The sequence below is a fragment of the Bidens hawaiensis genome, unplaced genomic scaffold (assembly GCF_021521415.1).
Source record: "Bidens hawaiensis isolate Kalapana, Puna unplaced genomic scaffold, B.hawaiensis_p1.1 tig00002338_1, whole genome shotgun sequence".
Classification (NCBI taxonomy): domain Eukaryota; kingdom Viridiplantae; phylum Streptophyta; class Magnoliopsida; order Asterales; family Asteraceae; genus Bidens; species Bidens hawaiensis.
In genome coordinates, this window is record NW_027491126.1 from 1,126,333 (window position 1) to 1,143,274 (window position 16,942).

The 16,942-nt window shown below is 32.1% G+C and overlaps 1 pseudogene; it reads left to right on the forward strand.

The window, feature by feature from the left end:
- Positions 1-5,271: 5,271 nt before the first annotated feature.
- Positions 5,272-14,215, forward strand: LOC143618187 (bZIP transcription factor TGA10-like; annotated as a pseudogene).
- Positions 14,216-16,942: the final 2,727 nt, after the last annotated feature.

The following is a 16,942-nucleotide window of genomic DNA, read 5'->3' on the forward strand; positions in this document are numbered from 1 at the left end:
TATTTCAATTGGAATTGATTCCTGATCCCGAAACCAATCTCTAGTAAATAAGCAAATACCACAAACTTTTCTTCTCTTAATACTAACCACACATTACAATTACCACTTTGACTCTTCACAAATGCAAACTCGACCACGGCTTTCACAACCTCTCAACTGTGTGTACCTAGCTACCAATTAAATCCTATCAACCAACCTATTTGCTTAATCGCTAAAGCCTACGCAACACAAATATATTGGCGGCTCCAAGGAAAAACCAAAGTCAAAACAACAAGATTTAAAAATAAGAAAAACAATCTTGTTTTCTTTTGTTGCACGTAACGACAGAACAAAAGAAATAAATTGAAATTTCTTTGACCAACAAATTAATAAAGACACTATTGAAATCCGTGCAACACCTTTTCTTTTCCCTTGCTACCGTATTACGAACAACCGATCAAATTAATAGCAAAACCTCTCAGCCGAACAAACTGAAATAATACAAAACTTTTCGTGAATACGAGCCGTAGCTCTGATACCAATTGTTGGCCCAGACAGATCAAACAATCATATCAAACGAACTTATCAACCAAACAGACACGCGATATTGGGGTGACAACCCTCGACGCTTTTCATACAATCAAACGAACTTAACAAACGAACTTCACGAACTTATCAAACGTACATGGAGATGAGACTCCTAACTCTCTCTTGACTCCCTCTCAACTTATTACCAATAAAACTAACAAACTAGACCCTATTTATAGACTCACTAAACTTGCTCTCCAAGACATACATTTCCTAAACCTACTACAATTCAAATAACTAAATTATAACTTAATAAAATAAACCCTTAACTTTATTAATATTCAAGATTAATCCTTTAGTGAGCACGAGACATGCAATAGGTTGAGCATAATTGAAATGCTTAGTCCATGCATCTTGAACCTTGGCTGCATTGGCTGCCGAAGGCTTGGGGACAAGTCCCTCAAGAACGTACATCTTCGTGTCTTGCATAAGCACAAACAAAAGGTTGCGATTCCAATCCATGAAGTTTGTGCTGTTGAGTTAACTCGGTTCTAGAGAGCTCGGAGGGAATATGAGTTGTTTGCGTGAACAATTGCATGAGTTAATTGTCATCTATACAAAAGGAGTTTGGGTTTTAGTTCTTTGATATTAAGTCCTTTAATAATTAAGTACCTTTATTATGTTTATAAAATCTTAATTAGTTAAAAGCTAAGATCCAAACCTCCCTTAACTTCTTGTAATTGGCCTACACTCTTACAAGATTGAAGTCAATTGATTGGTAGGTATGAAACCAATTGCTTACTTGCAACTCTAAGTCTCTTGGGATTCATTAACAAATGAGTAGTTAATATTGGCATGCTTAATATCGATTATGCTAACCCAGCCTTTGTGATTGGCCTATACACTTCTCATAAAATCGAATTATAAGTCACCCAAGCTTAAAGACATGTGATACATACCTCCATCCTTGTGATTGGCGAAGTGTACTTCCCAGTTCCCACAAGATTGTTATTTATCACCTTACTTCGTAATATAAAAAATTTAAGTGAATGGCCTGGGACAACTCTCAATGAAAAATTCATAATAAAGTGCAAGTGTTTTAATTAGGATGACATAAACTATAGTTATTTTGGAAAAAAGGGTTTTCACCGTTTCCATGTAAGTAACATTTATAAAACTTTTTATGTAACGAAATATCATGTCCTATAAGTCATTACATATAAATAAATCCATGCTTTATTTATTCGTCTAATAATAAGATTTATTCGGTGACGTTTACAATTAAAACATTTTAGATATTAATACGTGGGTATTCATTAACGGTTGGTTTTAATCTTTTAATAAAACCTTTATATTATTAGGCTTTTAGTTTTTATAAAAAGAAACTTTATTATTATTTTAAATTTTATAAATCAATTTTCATGAGACCTTAAAATAATCATTAATGTTTCTTATGTAATTGTTACTATGGACATTATGAGCTAAACTTTCATTTACCACCTTAATTTATGATGAAATTGAACTCAATTTGATGATTATATATTTATATTGAATATGTGATTCTTAGTTCTTGAAGTAATGGTTGTGTTATAATTATCTTTTATTAAGATGTGTTTTGATATCTTAACTAAGTAAATCCATGTTAATGATTGATATCTTTACAAAAACTCTTAATCCATATCAATCATCCATGACTATTCATGTTCTTTTGTAACTAAGTTGGATGAAAGAAAACTTAGACATTTTTTATAAAACACATCTCCATGTGTGAATTTGGAAAAATGTAACGCTTGTTAGGATCAATCTTTCTATTTATGACAATTTATAAAATAACATTGTTGATATGATTGATTAGGTTGTACGTTATGCCAGTTATAAAAATCATAAGTCAAGAGAGTATATAAATATGACTTAAATTAATAAACCATTGGCGGATTATATCCGAAATCTTTTCCATTTGTCGTTGGACTTGATTATTAAAGTTTTGAAATAGAGTCTAATCTTTATATACTTCAAGAACTAGCTCACCTATCTTTAAGACTTTAAATGACACTTTGGTGACAGACTTAAAGTTCTGCATGCTACTTTCTAAAATGCCATGAGAATAGCAGTGCTTAAAGTTAAGAAATTATTCTATCTTTAAAAGCGAACTTATCACATATTCTTATAATTAATCATTAAAAAGGTTTAAGCATATTCAAAGTAAGGTGGTAGCCTTTAAATACTATTCATCCCGTTCAAAGTTCTTATACTTGATTTAATTAGTCTAATTCAAAAACAAAAACAAATTTAAAAACAAACATTTTAAGATTATTATTCTCGGTTAATTTAATTACAAAAATTTAGCATTGAAAACATTGCGTGTCCTTAGATCGATACTTGGTTCTTAATAATACTGTTCTACATATACCATAGGTACATTTGCATATTAGAGTGTGGTGTAGTCTTAGTAAAAATCATTTTTATAAATTTAAAATCTGATATTGTGTTAAAAACAATCAATATTCTATACACCCTAGCACACATCACATCGATCAAAATTCTACACATATGCAGCAACAAAATAGAGATTTCGAAGAATTATACATTCCACCTAACTATTACGATGATCTATTCTTCACTGATGTTAGCCTCTCATTTCTCTATGATTTTGTCGAACATGCCTAAGAAGAAGACGCGGCATCTAAAAAACTATACGTGGCACGTGATCGCAAAAAATCTCACCAGGTTCTAATGGAGGATTGTTTGTTTTTTAAATTCGTAATTCAGTTTTCCTAAATAAAACAGAAAATGGTTTAGGGTACTTGAAAAAAGTGACGACACCAAAGATAGAATTATAAAGTAGTTCAGAGTAAAAACGGGGCAACACTACTGGATTAGTGGAGCTTTAGGATACTCCGGGGCACACACTAAAGTCGTACCTCTGCCTCCATAACTTCTCCATGAATATACTACGTATACTTAAATGAGTTGTTAATCAACTAATATTGTCATAGTGTAATTTTTAATAATGTTCGGAACTACCTGAATATCTGAGTTGTCAACCGTCAATGCTGATTTTAACGCTAAAGGTCTGACTCATTCATGAATACCATCAAGAAAAAACCCACAATTAAGTCATTTTCAACCTAATACCATAAAGATTTCAAACCTTAGCAAACACTTTCGTGTCATTGGATTAGAAAGCAATTGCAGAAAGGTCTTTAACTAAATCTACCATTAAAATACTAATTGCATAAGCAAATTCGATTATCATGTATATCATTTCATTAATTCAACATCTCTTCTTTTCTCTTATTCTCCCTCTCTATCTCCAAGTCTTCCATGAGAGAATGGTTTCTAATTACTTCAAATAGCAACTCAGGTCCTAAAAGCAGATCAGGAGAAACAGTTAGACATAAATGGGATATGTTAAAAATAGCTTAAAAGTTTTCTTTTTCATATTTAGCATTCAATTCATGCTCATAATTTCTTTTAAGCACCACCTTCTCTCTAGAGACTTATCTCTATACGCATCTGATTATTATTTTTGATTACATCCATATGGGTTTTGAGAGAGGTGAAGACCACCATTACCGTCACACCAATCAGAATCCGTTCGCCATGATCAATAATAACCATAACATGTAACTCTTTAAAACCTTATATCAAGATCAAAACTTTGTGTGTTTGTAAATTTTAATGTTATTATATTATTATTCAGGCGAAACGATGGAGACGGGCCTTATGGTTTGGTTGATTTGGATCAAGCAAATTTTCTCTATGGTGAAGGACAAATTGCTGCAACTGAAGCTCATCAAAGAGGTGAGTTTTATAAGTTATAAACAAGAAACTTCATCTGCTTCTCTCTCTAAAAGGATTATTTTTTGTTCATAAAATAAAAAGTATGTTCTTCAGCAGGGAATATGATTTGATAGTACTTGCTTTGACCAAATCCTCTAGCTCTTTGAAGAACAAAAGGATCTTCATCACCTTCATAAAAAAAAAGAAAAAAAAAACAGAAAAAATAACTCTTTATTTATTTAATGGATAAAATTCTTTTTTCAAACATTTTTCTGTCTTTCTGTTAAGAAGGTTTCTACTTTCAAGATTTGGACCACAAACATGCAGTTAACTAAGCATGGATTCATTCTCTTGGTTCTTTTTGTTCCAAGAACTTATATTTTCTGATGTATATGAATATGATAGTATTTGCTTTTATCAAATAGTTATGGGCCATGAATAGTAATTATGACCATAAGATGTATTAATATTATTTTTAAACAACTTAATTTTGCTATCAAAAAGAGGCAAGCGGCGCAGTATGTTGTCTATTTGCCTTCTGTTTCGATTTAAACACTACTCATTAATAAATGAAAATTTGAACTTATTTTTAAATGCAAGTTGAAAAAAAAGAAAAAAAATAATTTATCACACTTTTTAAGTTTTATTGTCGGTCGAATTTAATTTTTGACGAAAACAGGTAAGAAACAATTAATGCTTGTTTACCGGGAAAATTTCTTTATATCACGAGAACTTGTTGACGAAAAATTCACGGTTACCGTCAATACCATGCTAAACAACAGAATCAGGCACACAGTTTAACCAAACCATCCTAGAAAATTTAATTCTTTTCTTTATAAAATGAACTCTAATTCATCATCAATAGATGATTAATTCTTCTTTTATCAAGGTTAATTACTTAATTTATTTCAAAACCATATTTATTTGTGTACTAGTTATTCATTCAAAAAATTGATGGTGTGCTGATGGTTCAGTGTCATCAGGAATGAGACCTCCACCTCTAAACATATTCACACCGCAAGGTTCGGTGTCATCAGGGATGAGAGTACCTCCAACTCTAAACATATTCCCATCGCAGCCGATGTATGTTGTAGACCCTTCAACCTTTACTAATAAGGTATGATTTTCTAAAATCCAAAGTGTTAATTAAAGGTAATTACTACTTATCATTTAAGCCAACATTAGTTTATATTATTCCTTTTTCTTGTAGTCATTAATTTTTGATGTATTAAAATTTAAAATTTAATCTGTATTTGTGTGTTAATTTGCTAGATCACTACTGGATTAGCTTCCTCATCAAGCAGTGGTTCAAGAAGACCATCTGACCCCCAAAATGATGTTCCTCCACCTGTCCCTCAATCTTCTAATGCTATAAAAGTACTTATAATTGCCTATTATATTTTTTGTTATTAATTATTTAAAACTACATAATTAATTAATAATGCAATTAATTAATTATTTAACTACTTGTATAGTTGTATATAATATAATTAGGATATATACTCATGATCCTATTATCATTTTTGCATACTCATATACTTAATTGATTCAGTTCTTAATCAAGATTTTTTTTATTGAATAGTTGGTGCAGATTGAGGGAAACAAGAAAAGGCCATTGACAGAATCTGATCAGGGTCTTCCCAAAACACCTGATCCTAAGGTTCCTATTTTTATTATTAATACTTGCAATGTCCAGAAAAAAAAAGCTGTACAAGGAAAATTAAGAAGTGAACTGTCTACATATTGAGTGATCTTATTAAGCAGGCATTGAGGAGGCTTGTCCAGAATAGAGAAGCAGCAAGGAAAAGTAGGCTGAGAAAAAAAGTAAGAAAAAGAGAATAATTTGTCTAAAGTTTCATAAATTTTTGTGCCTGGGGATGATTTATTTTCATGATTTTGTGTGCATTGTAGGCTTATATTCAGCAGCTAGAATTAAGCAAAGTTAAGCTTACCCAGCTGGAACAAGGGTTGCAAACATCTAATGCTCAGGTGATTAGTTCCTTGTATATTTATTAGAAAATGACAGGTTTATGCTAAATAAATTTAAATCTTGTTGGTGAATTTTTAAAAATTATTGAGACAATTTAGGCAAATACCACATCTTACTCTTCTGTTTTGACTTGGACATAATAAAAAGTCAATTCTCAAATATTTCATACGTGTATGGGATGTGCTGAATGATCATGAACGTGGATAATTCATAATAGAATAAAACTAGAAGAAAAGTTATCTGATTCAACGGCGACTTAGCGACGACAAAGTGTCGTTGGTATAGATAGGGAAACAGCAACGACTTGTCGTTGCTATATTTTGCCTGTTTTTTTTTCCATCTTTTATACGTTTCCTGACATCTCATCTGTATAATTTAGTTCGTACTCAGACATAAACATGTGGGTAGAAACTTCATGATAGTTGATATTGTCGAAGTTTCTACTATAGAAATCAAAAACAAATCCGTAAGCTTTTTATGAGAGAACAGACAGTTGGTATGAGATGTCGATGTTACGTACTATTTTTTGTGTTCATATTGTAAGTTTCTTTTCCTTTTTTTCTTTAGGGGGTTATTCTAGGTGGTGGAGATGTTTTTGGAGCTGATCAAGGGGTGACTTTAGGCACGAGTAACATATGCTCTGGTACGACAACAAGATTAACTAAAATGCTTGATTAATTAATTAATTCTTATATTTGATCTTCGAAGAAGGTTTCCTTATCGTTTACCGTTGAATGATTCTTATTATTCATATAAATAACTTATAGATGCAACAGCTTTTGACATGGGGTATGCAAGGTGGTTAGAGGACTACCATAGGCAAATGTCTGAGCTTCAAGCAGCAGTTCAAGAACGCTTGCCAGAAAATGAGCTCCGCATATATGTCGACAATTGTATAACTTGTATCGATGAATTAATGTATATGAAAAGCATTGTTGTCAAATCTGATGTTTTGCACATCATCAACGGTACTTGGAAGACACCAGTTGAGCGATTCTTCATGTGGATTGGAGGGTTTAGTCCATCTGATCTCATCAAGGTTTAAACTTTTCTTCATGCTACATACGTCATTCCAGATATATGTATATATCATACACACATACATACATACATATATAAATATATAACAAACAACCCCAAAATACAAGATTCTAATACGAGACGTAAAGTGGTATACATGCATAATCGTCAAAATGCCACACGAATAGTCAAAAGTAAGTGACTTTTGCAAGGAACTTCCATAGGACGCAAAACCAATGTTTTCATAACCCAATCAGGCGGACAACAAGTTCAACCGTCGAGCCGGTTGAACACCTTTGGTTAAAAAAATGACGGGCAAGGCTAAAAAAATTTTAATTTTTTTTATAATAAACCGGTTCAACCGATCCGATTTTCAGTCAGACCTGTTGAACCGGTTCAACAAGCCGGTTCTCTAGGAGCCGAGTAAACTACACTGAACCAGACCGGTCAGTGAACCGAATCCTGGTCAGACCAGCCCGGTCTGGTCTCAACAGCATTTTGCATAACAATACTACATGTCATGTATGTGCTTAATTTGGAGTTTTTTTGAAGTATATAACCTTGATTTAACATATGTTAAAATGAACAACCAAGTAGTATTTAATAGATGAATTGAATAAAAATAAAAAAAGATTAAAGATTAAAGTACTATAAATTAAATGATTAATTTATTGTTAGAAAATATTCATTAACGTCAGAGATAAAATATAATGTTTATTATGTGTGAGTATTATTAGAAATTAGAGTTGGCATAGGAAACGAGTTTAGGTTGGTATACACAGAGGTGTAGATATATTATATATGATGTGGTTTTTTGTTCTTAGTAACATTAAAAGAGTCGTATAAACCATCGGTATGATTCTTTGATAGAAAGAAATCACAAAAAGGGGTATGTTGCTACCATTTTGAAAGTATTAATTATCGGTGTTGCTCGATCTAATTAAATCCAACACTCTTTAACTTAGTTTAGGCTATGTGTAGTGGAGAGGCTACAAACTGGCGAATTGCAACACATGACGTCCAGTTAGCAAATGATAGGAATTTGTTTTTGGGGTGTAATGATGTTGTGGGCCCCCTCCAGTGCCACGTTACCATTTTTTTATTATTTTCTTTTAATAAAAACTAAACAAATAAAACCCATTAAATTAAATAATTAAATAAAAATACATTAGAATTAAAAAAGAAACATAAACAAAAATACATAACAAAAAAAACTAATATCCATAATATTCATGCATTTTTTGAACTTGTCGTTATTGCAATAATGCGGCCTCTTCGTGTAACCCGTCCGCTTTGAGTGATTCGTAGTCTTCTTTCATTTGTTTTAGCTGAAGCGTCCGGGCTAGCTAGCATTCCGTTCATTGGTTGTTTTCATGTTGTTTCCCATATTCACGGCATGTGTTTTGAAACGACCGAACACCTCGTTTAGATGTTCGACTTCTTCACTGGCCGCGGGGTGAATCGTGACGACGACCAACCATCCCCTTTATTTGTATTATTTTTTCTTGCTCTGCCACGGGGTCGAGCTAACTCAGGTACTTGGTCGTTTTCGTCATCTAAATTAACCGCGTCGTGTTCGTCAACGAGGTTAAAGTTAGAGCATCGAAGGGCGTGTTTGGTGTGCTCGGATTTGTCGAGGACGATGTCCTCGACTTTTTTGAAGGCCGGGATGATGAGCCGGCTCGTCGAGCGACCGGAACGGTGGATGCCCGTTCCATTTCGCGCATAGCCTTAGTTTTTCCCAACATTTTAGTTGCTTGAACGTTTTCCCGAGCCACCCTTCGGTGTGCCCTTGAGATCGAAAGTCGCTTAACGCTTGGGATTGGATGTCAGGTCGTTTTTCCCGCTACGCCAACCGGACCCGTGCAAGCGGTTATATATCCCGACAAACTTTTGGCAATCCGAATTAAGATCCTTCCAGTGGGCTTGAACCGCTTCTTTGCCCCGGTAGTATTCGGGTTTACCCGTTAGCGAAAGCCCAGCTTCAAAAACTTTCCTCCAAAATAATCTGGCGGCTTGAAAGTTAGCTATAAATTAAAATTATTTGTCACAATTAGTATACATTTTTAATAAACACTGAATAAAGTTATATAAATAGTTAATATTAAAAAACTTACCGACGTTGGGATCCTCCGAAACGACGATCCAAGCCCTTGCGAGAGCTACTTCCTCCTCCTCGGTCTATTGTTTGTATGGATCACGTTGCGCCATCGGCTCATCCAATTTTTTTTTTGGGCCAACTTTTGGCTTGAACCGGAAGTCCGTGCCGTCCGAGTCTCCGGCTCCGGTTGGGTAGACCCGAACGCCGACATGAGGTTTTGGGGCATGTGGTAGTTAGCATACATGTTTAGTTTCGGGTCAGCAAAACCAAACGGAAAATTTTGGTTTGGTTGGTTTCGGGTGTTCGGGTTCCATTGCATGTTTACGTTCGGTTAGTTTTGCGAACCGGTGACTTGACCGAAAGGAAGGAATTGGTGTTTTGGTTGGTTCAGGTTGTTTATAGGATTCATTTTTGTTGTATTTTTGAAGAATTTGGTTATGTGTAGTGTATAAAATGTATATGGATTTGGAGAAAAAAGGTATATGTATATATATATTATTTAAATTAAATTTTAATTTTTTACATAGGACCGTTCAACGGTCATATTATTATTAAATTATTATTTTCACACAACACACGAGTGGCAAATACCTTGCGCCCCCTCCCTTTATCGCCCCACAATTCGGTGGGAGGGGGGGTGTTCTCGCCGGAATTTGCCATATATCGCCCAAATACCATGGCCACTACGCGTGGCCTTATAGATTACAAGTTATCTTTATTAGTCTTTTTAATTTTAAACCACCATCATCACCTGTCGTCCCCACTGCAACCGCCACCACTCACCCTCATCATTGCCAACCACCGCCTGCCACTGTTACCAACTTAAAGTAATGATTCATTTCATTATCATATGGTAACCAAACAAAACAATAAAATGATAATGATTCAATTCATTCATTTATCCATTCTTCGTCAATTCAATTACCTCATAACAAACAAACCATAAAAAATTGAACAAACTTATGTTTGACACTTTTTATTAATTGCAAACTCACACTTTCATGAAACATTGGCCTATGTAAATAGACATTTTTTTTACTAAACCCTAACTTAGGATCCAAAGTAAATAAACTGTTAAAATAAACTTAGTAAAGTAGATCATAGTACAAACCAAAAATAATACTGAAAATAATAAAGCAAAAAATTAAACTTGACACTTTAACCTCTACAACTTTCTCTATCATTCGTTGTTTTAATAAACTTCCACAAAACCTTGTTCCTCACGTTATATATATATTTAACATTTTGTTCATCTATTACATAAAACAAAAGACAATTATATACCGACTGACGACTGTGGCACTAAAATGTTATCTACTTTTCCTAAGTTATGCTCACGTCCTTATATTGGTAATTACACTTTACGTTGTTCCTTTGTTTGAACTTATGTTGCAGATATTTGCTAGTCAAACTGAGCCATCAAGAGAGCAATATATGGCAATATGTGAAGTGCATCAAGCAACACAACAAGCTGAAGAAGCGCTCTCGCAAGGTTTCAATGCACAAAACCAATCTCTATTCAGCACCGTCTCTTCCAATGCTCTAAGCTCCCCTGCAAACGTGAATAACTACATGAATCAGATGGCTGATGGCATGACTAAGCTTGCCGCCTTTGAAAATTTCGTCCTACAGGTACCCTTTTTTGTTTTTTTTACAAAACACAACTTTATAATCATATATGTTGATCTATATCAAAACAAAATGCAAACGAGAAAAAAACTACGTCATAAGTTATAATTACAAATCTCAAAATGAAAATACATGTTAGACGTATGCATTTAATTTCATAGTGGGTCAATATGATGGGAATATGCTGTCAGACCATCTCTAACGGTTGGTTTATTTTGATTCAAACCAACTAAAAAATCACTTAAACCATTGAAGAGGTTGGTTCAAACCAAATACCAAGGTTTGAGGTTTGATTTTTCAAACCATTGAAAACCATTCATTGTGGGCCCAGACATAACATCTCCCCCCCCCCACACCCATATTTAATATTTATAAAATATATACATATATACAAATTTTTTTAATTATTTCAAAAATTATGTATTTTTTTGTTTGTCTATCTTTTACGTAACAACTTGTTAAACGGTTAAATTTTTTAATGCCTAGTTAACGATTTTATTATCTATTTTACAACTCTTAACGATTCAAGGATTTACGTAACAAAGAAGCTCTGAGGCTATGTGTAGTGGAGGGGCTACAAATGGGGGCGAATTGTGACACGTGACGCCCAGTCAGCAAAATGGGCGAATTTGTTTTTGGGGTGTAACGGTGTAGGGGCTACAAGTTGGGCCCACAGTATCTTTTTTATTATTTTCTTTTTATAATTAAACTAATCAAATAAAAACCAATTTCTTCAAACAATTAATTAAAAATGCATTAAAATTAAAAAGAAATATAAAAAAATACATAACTAAAAATATAAAAAAAACATATAGCTCGGTTGGCGTACATGTTTAGGTTCGGGTCGGGAAATTGAAACGGATAGCTCGGTTGGTTTAGGTTCATCAGGTTCCATTGTAAGTTCACGTTCGGTTGGTTTTGCGAACCATGGTGTTGACCGAAAGGAGGGAATGGGTGGTTCGGTTGGTTCGGGTTGTTTCTAGGATTCATTTTGCATATACATATATACACACACACAACATATATACATATACATATATATCACACACAACATATATACATATACATATCACCACACAACATATATACATATACTTAATAGGACATTTGTGGATCGTTAAGAATAATAATAATTCATAGGTTTTATTATTAGGCAAAAGTTTAAAATTATTTCTCTTCATTTTATTAGAGTAATTGTCATTTTAAATTATGTAATTTTTTTTGTTTATCTATTTGTTAATTTTAGTTAATCTATATTTTACTAAATTTTTATTATATTTCTATTTATTTAAATAAATATTAAATATTTTTTAGAATTATGAAATTCTTATTTACAGTAAATGTAAAAGTAAGTGATGATCTAGAAATGTAAAGATGGTTTGAGAAAATGTGTTGTTAGATTAAAATATATGGTTTTTAAAAGACTGATTTGACAGTGATGTGGTTGATTTGAACCAAAAACTATTTGAGATGGTCTTAGTTATCTTTGGTTAGAAAACCTACTCCAAACAGATATTAACCTGCTCCGCTACCAGTCTGATCATAATATTAATATCCGACATGCAAAGGTTGAATTGGTCCTATATATCCACGTCTCCTAAATTGACTTGATGAAATATAGAATTATTAATCTTATGGACTAGTTCTATATATCTTTCATTTTAAATGTTAATTCTTTTAGGTTGTTTCATTTCAGTGATTACTTTGTGACTTTAATCCTTTATGTCCTTTAATAAAGTGTTTTATTATATAATATCTTTTCACTGTTTATTTAAAAAATGTTAATAACCAAGGTTTATAGAAATTCGATGGATGCATATTGTAAAAGTAACTTGTAGTTTCTTTCGTTACAATTGAACAATTTTATATTTTGCATATTAGTCATAGTTTCTCACGCATGATTGGAATATGTTTTTCTAGAGCTTGTGTTTAGCTTCTCATACGTATTGGCTGTAGTACGGCGGTGTGTAGTTCTAGAGGTTGTCTTGTCTTGGCTTGTTATATGTATGATGCTTTTCTGTACACTACCATACCAAAATAGTCCCAAACTCATGTTTAAAAGTTTAATTAGACACAATGTTTACCTAGCTAGACATACGTATGAGCATTCTTATTATTGGGTGTGTGTGTGTGTGAACAAATTAATTTGATTGTTTGTTTTCAATCTGTTGTGTATCTAAACGAATGCCTTAAGGAATGGAAATTAATTCCAATTTCATCCAAATTCCATTCCATTCAGTGAATCGAACACACCCTAAGATCGTCATTGCAGTTTTGCATATAACGCTAGGTGTGTGACGGCGGTGACGAGTGATTGTGGGTTTCTGGTTGAAGCACATGAACAAGAGGATCCGCTAGAGCGATTGTAAAGTAGATTTATGTTATTGATTTAAGAGTTTTTACTCCAATATGTTGATTAGGATTAGTTGCAAATTACTAGTACATAATTTAGCTAAAGTAGATATTGATTAAATTTGCATGATTAATTTGTGAAAATTGTAGAAATATGGAAGGTAAATATTGGTTCTCTATCGCCGTTTGCAACTTAATTATCAATTGGCTTGGTTGGACTGGTTAAAGCAACTCCTTTGACGATTTAAACCATTTTTTTTTATCCAAATGGTAGATTTTTTCAAAATTCTAAGGTTCAGTTTAACCACTGTTCTGGCGCCTTTTGGTTTCCTTAAATTTCCTATTGGTAATCTTTCCACCAAATGGACCATTTAGTTAGGAAATATGCATATTGGACACACAGTTTGTATTATTATGGTGTTTTTAAGTGTCGTTATATCGATTTGTAACTTCTTTGATCTGTTAGAGAATTGTCGAATGTTGACTATCGCAAGCTCAAATTGGACTCTTTTTTTCATGTTTTACGCCCTCCGCTACGCTTACATTTAATTGCTAGCATGTCCTAATTATATATGCATGTTTGTATAGCCAATTGACAATCTAGATTGTAATCGGCTCGACATTTCTAACATAGTCTCTGTATATGATTATAAATTACTAACAAAAGCACTTACTTGCAGGCGGATGATCTGCGACTCCATACCATTCATCATGTCCTTGATCAGCTCTTGACAACCCATCAAGCAGCCAGGGCTTTGATAGCAGTTGCTGAGGACTTCCATCGGTTGCGCTCTCTTAGCTCTCTTTGGGCGACCCGCCCTTGACAAAATTAGGACAAAAGAAGAATTCATAAGTGGTTCTAGTTTTTTTTCTTCTAAAGTAAATTTAAGATGTTTTGATATATTCTCGTTGCATCCCTGGTGTTAAGAGTTGTGCAAATAAACAAAAGTCCCATAACTAGATTTGATAGTATGGAAGTTAATGTGGTAGACGCTTTTTGGGTGCCAATTTAGATTCTTTCTGGCAGTTTTATTTATCATTGTCTTTTCTTTCTTTACAAGAAAAATAGTAGTGGAAATGGTTCCAGATTATTCCGGACCGGTAAGTGAATGGGCAGAAAACTATAGATGTTGTATGCTCTAGAAATTGACAATTCAATTTGAGAAATAATTGAAAGAAATTTGGTTACTTTCAGATAATACTTTTTATATAATAATATTTTTTAGCTACACTAAGAAAAAGATTTATACGTATATTCTTTTAATTATTATAATATCTTTTTTTAATAAAAGGGTAAAATGACTAAGTTGTTCTCATGTGCAAAACACATGATCAGATTTAACTTATCTGGAAACATTAACTGGGTTAGAGTCAAAGGACAAATAATGTAACATTTGGAAACATAAAGTATAAAACATGTTACTTTTAAAGATAAAGAACAAGCAATAAAATATACTACAAACATAAAGAACAATTTCTGTAATTCTGTCTATTCTTTATACATATATGTAAAATTAAGATAAATATGATAAATTACACACACACACACATATGTATATATATATATATATATAATAGTTCAAATAAAAAATAATTGTTTTGTGAGAAGTGTGAAAAGACTTTAAAATAAAGTACATCATCTAAATAGAACACTATACCATGTAAATAGGAAACTATACAACTTTTAGAAACTACCAATCTCAATCACTAGATCCTAGATTCAAGGGTTCACATTTATTCTTATACTTATCACAAAACTATTGTTTTTTACGCTAACCATACCCTATATGTGTGTGTGTACATTATGTAACCGGAGATTAAATGATAATATTATATGTACAATTAAGTTTTGTTTTATTTTATTATTATTATTTTAAAAAACCGGTATGCAAGATAAACATTTTGATTTTTTACTTTTTAAAAATTTAAGTCTTTTTTGTTTTATTTTTTTACTTTTTAAATATAATTTTAGTGGCCTAAAATAGTACTTACAGTTCTTAATTTCAAAAAGTTCTCTTAGTATACTCATCACACACACACAGGGTGAGGATCCTAAAAAACTTTTTGAAGATAACTTTGAGAACCATTTTATTAAAATTATAAAACAGAAAAAACCAACATTTTTTTCATTTAATCTCCATTTACAGAAAAAAAAAACAAAATATATAAAAATTTATAAAAAGTAAAAATACCAAAAATAAAAAATCTCATCCCGGTTTCATAAAAAAAACCTAATTATACACATATGTATATTTTCATTTAATCTCCAATTACATAATGGGTAGGGTTAACTAAAAAAATATTTTTGCAAGAAGAATAATAATAGATCATAGGCTCTTTTATCTAGGATTTATTAGTTGAGATTATTAGTTTCTAAAAATTGTATATATTCTTATTTACATTGTATACTGTCTTATTTAGGTGATGTGCTTTATTTTATAGTCTTTTCAAATTTCTCACAAAATAATTATTTTTTATTTGAACCCACTTTTTTACATAATGTATAAAGAATAACATATACAAAATTAAAATTATAAGTATTATACATAATATGTATAATTTTGTTAAATTGATATTTTATTTATTTATTTATTTATTTTATATAAAACCGAAATGAAAGATAAAAAATTATGATTTTTTATAAGTAAGGTTGGTATGTTTGGTTCATACGATCACAAGGGCGAGTATAAAATAATTAAAATGATGGGCCGAAACTGATTAGAGTAACACATCTAAACAAACATGAACTCCTTGTTCTTTCTATAAGGGGGAATAGGCACCCATCACTTGATCATAGTTGGCCACGTCATTTATCACTTAAAACCTTAAAACAAGTTTACACCCATTTTTCACACGCGATACTTACCACTTTATCACTTGCATCCAGGAACTTTTTTTTTTGCATTTTAATTTAAATACATAAATTGAATATGAAACTAAAATTAAATTTAGATACATAATATTCTAGAGTAAAATCAGATGAGTCGGGCGCAAACATAGTTCCTGAACCCTCTATGTGATATTGTATTATATAATTATTTTAAAAATATTAAGTTGTAGTAGAGTAGAGAAGAAATCCGTAAAAAAATGTAAAGGATTTTAGAAGTTTATATTGTAAGAAAGAGAACATTTTTATTTTGAACTTTTGAAATATAAACCAATTAAAAGTCAAGTGATTGTTAGATAACGTTCACATTCCCTATCACATTGTGATCCACATCATGCCGTGATAGGGGGGCTTGCAATGGTCGTCCTCGAGATCACTTGGCTCCATCACAGGAGTGCCCCGTCCCCATAAGAGAACACCTATACTTAGCTATAAATGTGTCGTTGTTTCTAAGGATTTAAATACCTTGGCCGAGCCAAAATAAAAAAGCTCATAAGCCAAGTAACGAAATATATAAGCTAATTTTTAAACGACGATTAACGTTATAACAATAAACATAGCAAATATATAATATTAAAATTAAATACCATAATAGCTAAAGGGCGACCCATATTTTTTGAAGCTCTCCTAAAATTATTGACAACAAAGAAAGAATGAGGCAATGTGGAATTTC